An 11039-nucleotide genomic window follows, 5' to 3' on the forward strand; every position below is an offset into this window, starting at 1 on the left:
TTTATTACCCCTTTCAACCCCATTCTCCTGCCTTCTCCCTGTAACCTTTGATGCCCTTACTAATCAGGAAGCTTCAGGAACCTTTTCTTTGCAGGAGGTTTAAGACAGCTGAACAAAAATTGCAAGGCAATATAAATATGGTTGTGAGTTAGTAACCAGATGATATATTGTCAACCTGCAAACAGAAAAGAGGAGAAGTGAAATAGTGTGTACCTGAAGAAAGTTTAAATTAATGCATTTCAGTCATTTGCTGTGAACAGTGACCACACTTAGAAAGAGTAGGTGGATAGTCAATCATCACTGAATTTCCACTTTGAGTTTAAAAAAAAATCTCCTTGAAAAATTCACAACCTGAAGGAGCAAGACTCTTCTTAATATGAGTGAGTTATAGAACATAGAGCATTACAGCACAATATAGGCCCTTTGGCCCATGATATTGTGCTGACCCTACTCTAATATCAATCTACACCTTCCCTTCCACATAGCTCTCTATTTTCCTTTATCTATGTGTCCATCTAAGAATCTCCTTAATGTCCCTAATGTATTTACTTCTACCACTATCCCTATCAGTGTGTTCCACGCACTCAGAACTCTCCATGTAAAAACTTACCTCTGAGATCCCACTTTACTTTCTTCCAATCTTAAAGTTATGCCCCCTTATATTAGCCATTTTCATCCTGAGAAAAAGTCTCTGGCTCTCAGTCTAGGTCTTTTATCATCTTGTACACCTCTATCAAGTCACCTCTTACCTCCTTTTGCTCTAAAAGCGAAAAGCCCTAGCTTGTAAGCCCAAAGAGAAAAGCCCTAGCTCCCTCATCTGAAGAGAAATGTTCACTCAGCCCAAAGAGAAAAGTTCTAGCTCACTCAACTAATCATCCCAGATTGCCAGCAATCAACACTTCTCCACTTGAAGCTGAACCACCAGTGACTGAGCAATTTTGTGTGTTCCAGATGAATCTCGGTAACTGGATCTTCAACTTTCTCCTCAGGTGGATTGGCAATAATATCTGTCACACTAACGATCAACACAGGCACATCTCAAAACATTCTCGGCCCACTGCTCTGCTCTTTCTACACTCATGACTGTGTGGCTAAGCACAGCTTAAACACTACCTATAAATTCACAGATGACACCACTGTTGTTGGTAGATGGCGATGAGGAGGCATACAGGAGAGAGCTAGATCAGCTGATTGAGTGGTGTCGCAACAAGAACAACCTTCCACTCAGTGTCAGCAGAGCAGTGAAGGGGAAGTCAAGAGAACACACATCAGGCCTCACTGAAGGGTCAGCCAGGGAAAGGATGAATAGCTTCACATTCCTGGGCATCAACATCTCGGAGGATCTATTCTGGATCAATGCACTGATACAATCATGAAGAAGGCATGCCAGTGGCTCTTCTTCAAGAGGAGTTTGAGGAGATCCAGCACTTTATGAAGGACTTACAAATTTCTATAGGTGTACAGTGGAGAGCATTCTGCCTCCATCACAGGCTGGTATGGAAGATCCAAGGCACAGAATATCAAGAGGTTGCAATGGGTTATAGACTCAGCCATTTCCATCAAAGGCACAAACCTCCCCACTATCAAGAAAATCTTTCAGAGGCTGTAAGGCCACGTGTAGCTTTAGGGTCATGGTCATGAGAGTGTGGGATGAGTTGCTGGCACAAGTGGTGCATGTGAGCTTGATTTCAACATTTAAGAGAGGTTAGGGTAGGTACATAGATGTTAGGAGTATGGAGGGCTATGGTCTCAGTGCAGATCGATGGGAGTAGGCAGTTAGATAGTTTCGGCAAGGACTAGTTGGGCTGATGGCCCTGTTTCTATGCTGTACTTCTCTATAACTCTATTAAAAATCCATACCATTCAGGACATACCCTCTTCTCATTACTACCATCAGGGAGGAATTACAGGAGGATGAAGAGCCACACTCAGTGATTCAGGATCTGCTTCTTTCCCTTCACATCAGATTTCTGAATGTTCCATGAACACTATCTTCTTTATATTTTTTGAACTATTTATTTATGTTGTAATTTATAGAAATTTTATACCTTTTCACTGCATTGCTGCTGCCAAACAACAAATTTAACATTTTTCTGTATAGGTCAGTGATAATAAATCTGAGTCCGATTCTAACTCTGCAAGGTAAAGTATCTTCTCAGCATTTTCCCTACCGAAACCTCCGATCTCCTGCTCCGCAGGGTGGTGAAATGGGCTGTGCTGCAATACACCAGGCCCATGATTGTGGCCAGAGGCAGGGCTTGCAGTACCTGCTCACTGACCAAGGATGACTCACACACACAGTTGAGACCCTGCTGAGGCCAACTCGTGGGATTTGAGTGGAAGACAAAGTTGGGCGTTTGCTGAGGAAATGTAGCAAGCCGGTGAAACTGGGGAGAGGAGGTTGGTGAAGGTTTGGAACCTGGACAGTATGGTTTGGCGATCTGTGTTTCAACACCATGTCTGTCCTTCACCTAAAGTCTCTGTGAAATCCATCCGAAACAGGGCAAAATACATAGATCAGGAGAAAAGAGAAAAGAGACAGAGGGAGAGCAAGTTTCCTGAAATTAGACAATGCAATGGATATCACACCGACGACTCTTTGGGTTGTGCACTATCCAGGCAGAATATGAGATGCTGTACCTCTAGTTTGTGGTTTGCCTCACCTTGGCAGGGAATAAGGCTGGGCCTACCTCGTTCCTCCTACACCCACTCCCACCACTATGTCTTTCCCCTCCTCCACCCATTCAGCTGTCCGTCACCCATTCACTTCTCCCACTGAGTTCCCTCCAATTCCCATCTGCCACCCCACTTCTCTTACCTGATTCCACGTTCCGCCTTCCTTTCCTATCAGATTTTTTAATCTTTTCAGTGCTTTCTTGCCTCCACCTGTCACCTCCTGGCCTCTATCATTATTTCCACTCTTTCCTCCTCCGTCTGCCCATCAAACTCATCGTGAAGTCCAGTCTACACGCTTTTAAAATACATCTGAATATTTAACCCCCCAAACTATGATGCAAACATTAAGCATTGTATTTCTTCCTTGACTCCAATTACACCACCCCTTAAACTCACTCCCCAATGTCCCCCCGCTCTACTGTGAAACACCCCCCCCCCCCGCTACCTCAGACCCACCACTCTCCACCCCTGACTTTCCCCCAGCTCTTTACTCCCTGAGACCTCAGGCCAAGGCCTCGTTCCAGGTGACACTCAGGCAGAAACCCTGAGGATTCAGCAGTCCATATGCACTTACGAGCTCCAGGAAAACAAGGATAGGTGGAAGAAGTGGTCACCCAGTAAAGCACAGGCTGGAGGTTCAAGCCAAACAGTGCGTTGACAGTCCCATTTCATCAGGGAGGGGCGGTGGGGCAGACTGCAGAAGGTAGCGGCCTTTTTTATTTACCTTTATTCTGATCAGAACGTAGCTGGATTGAACCTATTCCACCCCTTTTTATACAGTGTCTGTGAGATGGACTACCCAGCCTGATACTGTGGGATCTATTCCCTACTCCTGATGGAACAATCTGGTGGGGAGGGGGGGAGGTCAGGTTGATGCACCATCCAAAAAGACTTCTGCCCTTGTGCAGCAAGGTCTGTGGGAAAAGAGCAGGAATCTGCTAATGCAGAGACCAAAACCCTACCCGCTGAGCCACTGCCGAGTTCAAATGAGACCCTCAACACAAACAGAGAAATTGTCTTAAAACAAAAAGAAATATTACGCCTTGAACTTTGGTCTTGGTATCAACACATTTCTGTTCAGAAAACAGGCCCCTTCCTCTTCAAAAACAAAATCTGCCAGCATTCCCTTTTCTGCAGCATACGGCATTTTTTCCCTCTCCAAGAAACACTGACGATTCAAAAAAATCATAAAGCTGCTTTATCCCACACACATTCTCTCTGCAAGGAATTTACTCACCTTAATATTTGCCAGGCCTCATTCTTGGCACTGGCCCCTCATAAATAACTCAAGTTTTTTTCTCAAAAGCTCACGCAAAGGGGGCGTTACATGGATTGAGGAATTAAAGGATAAGTCTGTGCAAGGTGGAACATCTGTAGTTGCAGTATTTCACATGTCTGGCTGAGCATTTGGCCAACATACCCAGCTGCACAGAGACTCAATGAAGAACTGTCCTCTGTAAATGAGAGTGTCGGCAGTCCACGAGATACACTAGCGGACATTGTAGCAATCTGCTAAAGACTTGATCACCACGATCTCAATGATGGATTATGGGAGGGCAGTTAAAATATGCAAAACAAAATAAAAGATGGAGGCAGATTTCCAAGCTTTTTATAAAACAACTCATAAAAATACTCAAAGCACACACAGTCTCCATTTTGTGTGCATGACTGACTCCACACTTGTCAAAAATAGAAGCGTTCTTAAAGAAGTTGTGTTTTCTTTATAAAGAAATGAATTGGCCCATATTCTTAAAAGTAATCAAGGTTCATGTGTTCAATGCTGGAAGTGTTAGCTGTGGTAATAGTATCTCCTCTGAGGCAGCAGTTCAATTCTCGCTCCAGAAACTTCAACATTAATTCCAGGCAGACACTCCACTGTGCACTGACGGAGGTGTGCAGTATCTTTCAGAAGCAATGTTTAACATGTTCTGTCATGTTACTGCTGCAGGTCTATTTTAAAGCAAGAGAGAGGAGTTCTTCCTGTTGAATTGGTCAGTGTTTATTCTTCAATCAGCATTTCTTAATTCTGAACATTTTCACACTGCTGAATATCAAAACTACTGCAGATGCTAGAAACCCGAAACAAACAGCAAGTGCAAGAACACTCAGCAGGTCAGGCAGCATCTGCAGAAAGATAAATAGAATTATTGTTGAAAACTATCGAATATTGAAGGGCTTAGATAGCGTGGACAAGGAAAGGATGTTTCTTATCGTGGGGGAGTCTAGGACTGAAGGGCACAGCCTCAGAATATGAGGATGACCCTTTAGAACAGAGGAGAGGAGGAATTTATTTAGCCAACTGGAATCTGTGGAATTCATTGTCACAGACAGATGTGGAGGCCAAGTCATTGGGTATTTTTAAAGCAGAGGTTGATAGGCTTTTGATTAGAAAGGGCATCAAACGTTACAGGGAGAAGGCAGAAGAGTGGGGTTGAGAGAGTTGATAAATCAGTTTTGATTAAACGGTGGAGCAGACTAGATAGGCCGAATGGCATATTCTGCTCCTATGTCTTATGGTCTTAAAGTTCCACATCGTCAGAGATGTCTTTGATGTGAGCTTTCATCTCGGTTTCTCCCTCCACAAATGTTACCTAACTGGTTGATTGCTTCAGATAGTTTATATTATCATGTTGTTGTTTGTGGGAGCCTAATGTGTGAAGCTTCATATCACATTTCATATAACCGGATATATTAAATGGATGACAGGGTGGAGATACGTCTCTACAAAAGGATGTGTAAACCGCTCCTTCTCTCCGCTAGCCTGCTGGTCACCCTTGGGTAAGGTGCAGCACCTGCTTAGCCCCCCAGTCACGGTCACATGAGGCAATGGAGAAGGTGGTGGATGATTGTATGAGCAGCTGGTGCACATCACAAGTCCAGGTTATGTGACCTCATAGGTCTGAACGGAGATAACGTCTGAAGAGTATTTATTACAGCTGGGGTCCCCCGTCTTGTAAAGACTTGTCCAGAAGAAGGCAATGGCAAACCACTTCTGTTGAAAAATTTGCCAAGAACAATCATGCTCATGAGACCATAATTGCCTATGCCATTCAATGATGAGGATGCTGATGAGGTCTCCAAAGCACCAACTATAATAATCTGCTCAAGGGTCTTGATCTAAAACATCGACTCTCCCTCTTTCTCAACAGTTGCTGCCTGATTCACTGAGTCTCTAGATGCTTGTTTTTTGCAAAAAATATTCAAGGTTATTCTGATACCTCACCCTCTCCAACTCGTGAATGTTAAGAGTCATGAATTTAGCTTGTGCCTTGGACACATCACCATAGCAAATTGCCTCAACTGCATCCTGCGTTGTAAAGGTATTGCATTTCCCTCATTGTTGTGGGAACACCGCCCCTTCACACACACACACAATCCTGCAACAATGTACCTGCACAAGTGCAGCAATGCAAGAAAATGCACGTCACCGCCATCCAGAACTCAGTTAGAAATAGGCACTAGAAACATAAGACACAGGAGCAGAATTAAGCCATTCAGCCCATCAAGTTTGCTCTGCCATTCACTCATGGCTGATTTATTATCTTTCTTAACCTCGTTGTTCTGCCTTCTTCCCATAACAGTTGATGCACTAACTAGTTAAGAATCTATTGACAAACAAGAGATAATATACTGATGCAGGAATCTAATGACCTCTACTTTAAATATAGCCAACGACTTGACCACCACAGCCATTTGTTGCAAAGAATTCCACAGATTCATTACTTGCTGGCTGAATAGATGCTTGCTCATCTCTGTTCTAAAGGGACGTTCTTGTATTCTGAGGCTGTGCCCTCTGCTCCTAGACGCTCCCACTATTGGAAGTGAACTTTCCACGTCCACTCTACCTAGGCCAGCGTTTCCCAATCTCGGGTCCACAGACCCCTCTGTTAATGGTAGGGGTCCATGATATAAAAAAGGCTTGGGAACTGCCGATCTATGCCTTTCAATATTTGATAGATCTCAGTGAGATTTCCCCCACCCCATTCTTCTAAACTCCAGTGAGTACAGGTCCAGAGCCATCAAAAGTTCCTCATATGTTAACCCTTTCATTGCTGGGAGCATTCCCATGAGCATTCTACAATGCTATTATATCCTATCTTTGGTAAGGAGCACAAAACTGCTCACAATATTCCAAGTGCGGTCCAGCCAATGCCTTGTGTAATCTCAGATGGGCAATATGTCCCAATCGACACAGAAGAAGTGCTGGACGGACTCAGAAGAAACATTTCTAGAGCCAGAAACACTCTTCCCAGATAATCCTGCCTCTCTCAAACAAGAGAAAATCTCCAGATGCTGAAAATCTGAGCAACACACACAAAATGCTGGAGGAACTCTGCAAGCCAGGCAGCATCTGTGGAAAATTGTATAGTTGACGTTTTGGCCAAATCCATTCAGCAGGACTGCAGAAAAAAAGCTGAGGGGGAGATTTAAAAGGTGGAGGGAGGGGAGAGAGAAACACGAGATGATAGATGAAGCTTGGAGTGGGAGGGATGAAGTAAAGAGCTGGGTTGATAGGTGAAATAGGCAGAAGACCATGGAAGAAAGAAAAGGGGGTGGGGGAAGAGCACCAGAGGGAGGCGATGGGTGGGCAAGCAGATAAGGTGAGAGAGGGACTCAGCAGGGCAGGCAGCATCTATGGAAAAGATTAAACGGTCAACATTTCGGACCGAGATTTTTCTTCAGGACTGATATTGACAGATACAACCGGAGAATAAATATTGAAAATATCCCATCATCTTTTTCCACCAGCTTTATGCTGGCAAGGTCACTTCTTTGCTGTCTGCAAGGAACTTTCTACTCTATAGCACCATTCACATCCTTCCAACATCCTGGAATGCTCCTAAGCTCATGAAATAGTTTTGAAGTATAGTCACTGAAATAGAATGTGCTCTAAGAAGCGATCATTTATTCATACAGGTGCTGTGTGTTTTTGATTATGTTACCCTGCATATGCTACTCTGGATATCTTTGGCCACTACAGGGAAAAGCGGGTTTGAAACAACTATCACTTCCTAATTAGACCTATTGATGCTTGACTTTAGATTGAAGTGTTTCATGCAGGGCAGGGGCTTTGCCAGCTGAGCAGATGAGTTTGTTTGACAGAAGCTGCCTAATGCCATCCACAGTGATACAAAGATGTGATTATTAATAAGTCAAAGCTAAAAGCAGATGATTTATGACAAAGGTTTTGAAGTGACAGTGAACTTACTGAAAAACAATCCTCAAAGATATTCAAATGAATAAGCCAAGTGTAAGTACAGGAGGGTGCATAAAGTCCTGTTACAAATTGCTGGTTAGACTAGATTTAGGATGAGGTCTTGGATTTTCCTCAGTAGTCATATTCTCCACCGTTGCTCTCAATTCCATGACCTTACTTTCTCAGCAACTGTCCTCTCCTATCAGATTTCTTCTTCTTCAGCCCTTTGCCTCTTCCACCAATCACCTCCTAGCTTCTCTCACTGTTCCATTTCATCACCTTCCCCCACCAACCTACCTTCCCTCCATCACCTGGACTCACCTATTTCCTGTCATCTTGTGCTCATCTTACCTTTTTAAATTCTGGCTTCTGCCCCCTTCCTTTTCAGTCCTGATGAGGAGATTTGGCCCGACACATTGACTGCTCATTTCACTCCATAGCTTCTGCCCAAACCATTGAGTTCCTCCAGCTTTGTTTGTGTGTTGCTCAAGATCTACCTACAGCAAAGCACGACCAGTCCTTGTGTGAGTGGGCCCAGGGAACAGACCAGGGACTGGAGATCAATGGAAGGACATGGGAAATCAGAGATCAGGAACAGGAATTATGGCTTTGGAGTTTTTATTTTATTTATTTCTTCACAGGGGATGGATTTTACTGAAAGCACTAGTATTTATTGACCAACCCTTTTTGCCCCAGATCCAAGAGTTAGCTGCACTTTAGGAAATGAATCACAAATGAAGCCCGAAGCTCAATTGGAAGTCCAGAAGTTCAAGTCCAATGGCCAGAGCTCCAAATCTGTGTATCTCTGTGAGTCCACTGGGGCAGTTCAAGACCCAACATCAATGAATACATGGGTACCAAAAGAGGGAGGCCGAAGATGGCCTGTCCTGGAGTTAGAGGACAGTGTATGTGCACGGGTGGGTGCGAGGGAGGAACAGGGCTTGTTTCACTGTTGTTGCTTTGTCGCTTACCGTGTTTCTTTTTGTTGAGTTCTGTGTTGTTCTGCCGAGCATGATGGGCATGCCATGTTGGCGCCGGAGGGTCTGGTCACACTTGCAGGTTAGTCCCCAGCACATCCTCGTGTCGATTGGTTGTGAGTGTAAATCAGTGATTTCCATCAGGGGCAGGTTTTTGTCCTAAGGGGGCGCTAAGGGAAATAGAAGTCACCAGGGACCATTCAAGATTTTTGTGGAGGGGAGGCAGTAAGTGGCACCCTAACTTGAGGCATGAGACCTGAGCAACTGGTAGTAGCGCAGGCAGTTCCAAAAAAATGGATTGGGCACTGGAACACAGGAAGAACCATAGCTCTGTAGGCAGTGAGCACTTGTCATCAAAATGTGTCTGAAACTTGGCAATCTCATCCAATCAGCAATGCCCCATGTGTTTTATTTGTAAAACTGTACTGTCTAATGAAGCCAAGAAACCATCAAGATTGCAGGAGCACTCCCGTAAAAGACTCCCTGAAAAGGCTACTTATGGTATTACTCAGTTCCAGAAGATGAAAGAAGCATTTGAAAAGCATTATGCATTTGAGTCATTTGCCAAGAAAGCTAAAACTGACCTTAAAAGTGTCTAAAATAGATACCAGTATTTTAAAATCAATTCCTCTGAGTAATAACTTTATAGCTCGTCGTATTGACAAAATGAGTAAATACATTGAGTATCAACTATGCACAGAACTACAGAATTGGGATATAACTGGATGAGTCAACTGTGCGAGGCAATGAGGCAGTGCTAACGGCATACGTACGGTTTATCAAAAATGGAGAAGTTTATGAAGAGATTCTCTTTTGTAAGAAGTTAAAAGCAAGTATCAATGGAGAATTATTTCGGTACATGATTTCTTGTACAACAGTTGGAACACCATATACGACAGGTTGCCATGCTGGTTTAGTGGCATTTATCAAAAAAGTTATTCCAAGTTTCTTTGCAATCCATTGTGTAATTCATCGGCAACACCTCACAGCCAAAAACATTATCCAGCAACTTTTTTTCAAGCATGACTCTGCTATCAACAAAATTAAAGCTCATCTATTAAATAGCAGAACATTTCACCCGTAATGCCAAGATAACAATAAAGAGTTTGAGCACTTGCTTCTTCGCACTGAAGTGTGCTGACTGTTAAACTGTTTCTGCTTGGAACATTTATTTGTTCTTTTTGACTCTGTGGTTGAATTTTTGCTCCAGGTCAACAGAAGCTTGGGAAATAAGATTTCACTTCTACCTGGAGATGTGGCATGCCCAGCCGATCTGTATGACAAAATGAACATTCTAAATATGAAACTGCAGGGTGAAAATTTCAGTTTAATCAAGGCAAAAATTACAGTGTCCACTTTTATCAGAAAATTGGAAATATATAAGCAAAACATTGAGGGAAGAATGTTCCCACAGTTTCCCTGCATGGAAAGTATGGCATTATCTTTCACAGGTGCTTATTTGCAAGAGTACTGCTTACACCTGCAGTCACTGAAGAAGGATTTTTAGAATCGATTCAAAGATTTGAATAATATGGAAATTCCAGACTGGATAATTAACCCATTTCTTTGCAAGATGGAAGAACAGGAATTGAGCTTGCAAGAAAAAAGTATTGAAATTCAGAATGATGAAGAAGCGAAAATGCTTTTCAAAAAATGTCGGCTCTTGTGGTATGTGGATAAACTGTCATACAAAGTTTCCTGGTCTTTGGAGAAGACCCAAACTGCTCTTCATTGCATTTCCATCCTCCTACCTTGTTGAAAGAGGTTTCCTTGCAGTGAATCACATACTCATGAAAAAACAGAAACCACTTGGACATTGTTACATGTGGGGACTTGAGGCTTTTGCTGTGCTAACTTGAATCAGATATTTCAACCCCTGCTAAAATCCATCATGCTCAAGGACTATATTGATATTGAAGCTGCTGTACAGTGCAGATATTGTGTAAGCTAGGTTTAAAGACAAATAAAAAAATCAAAGCAGAATCACTTTTCTCATGTTAACATATGGTAGGGATGTTTTTACACTATGGGGGCACCAGAAAGTATAATGTACCTAAGAGGGTCATTGGCCTGTATAAAGGTGCTTTAGGGTGGTGTTGGGCTAAAAATGGGTTGGGAAACATTGACGTAAATGATGCTTTTCACTGTATGTTTCAATGTACATGTGATAAATACATCTGAATCAGAAT

This window comes from Hypanus sabinus, chromosome 16, assembly GCF_030144855.1.
Source record: "Hypanus sabinus isolate sHypSab1 chromosome 16, sHypSab1.hap1, whole genome shotgun sequence".
In the NCBI taxonomy this organism is placed as follows: Eukaryota; Metazoa; Chordata; class Chondrichthyes; order Myliobatiformes; family Dasyatidae; genus Hypanus; species Hypanus sabinus.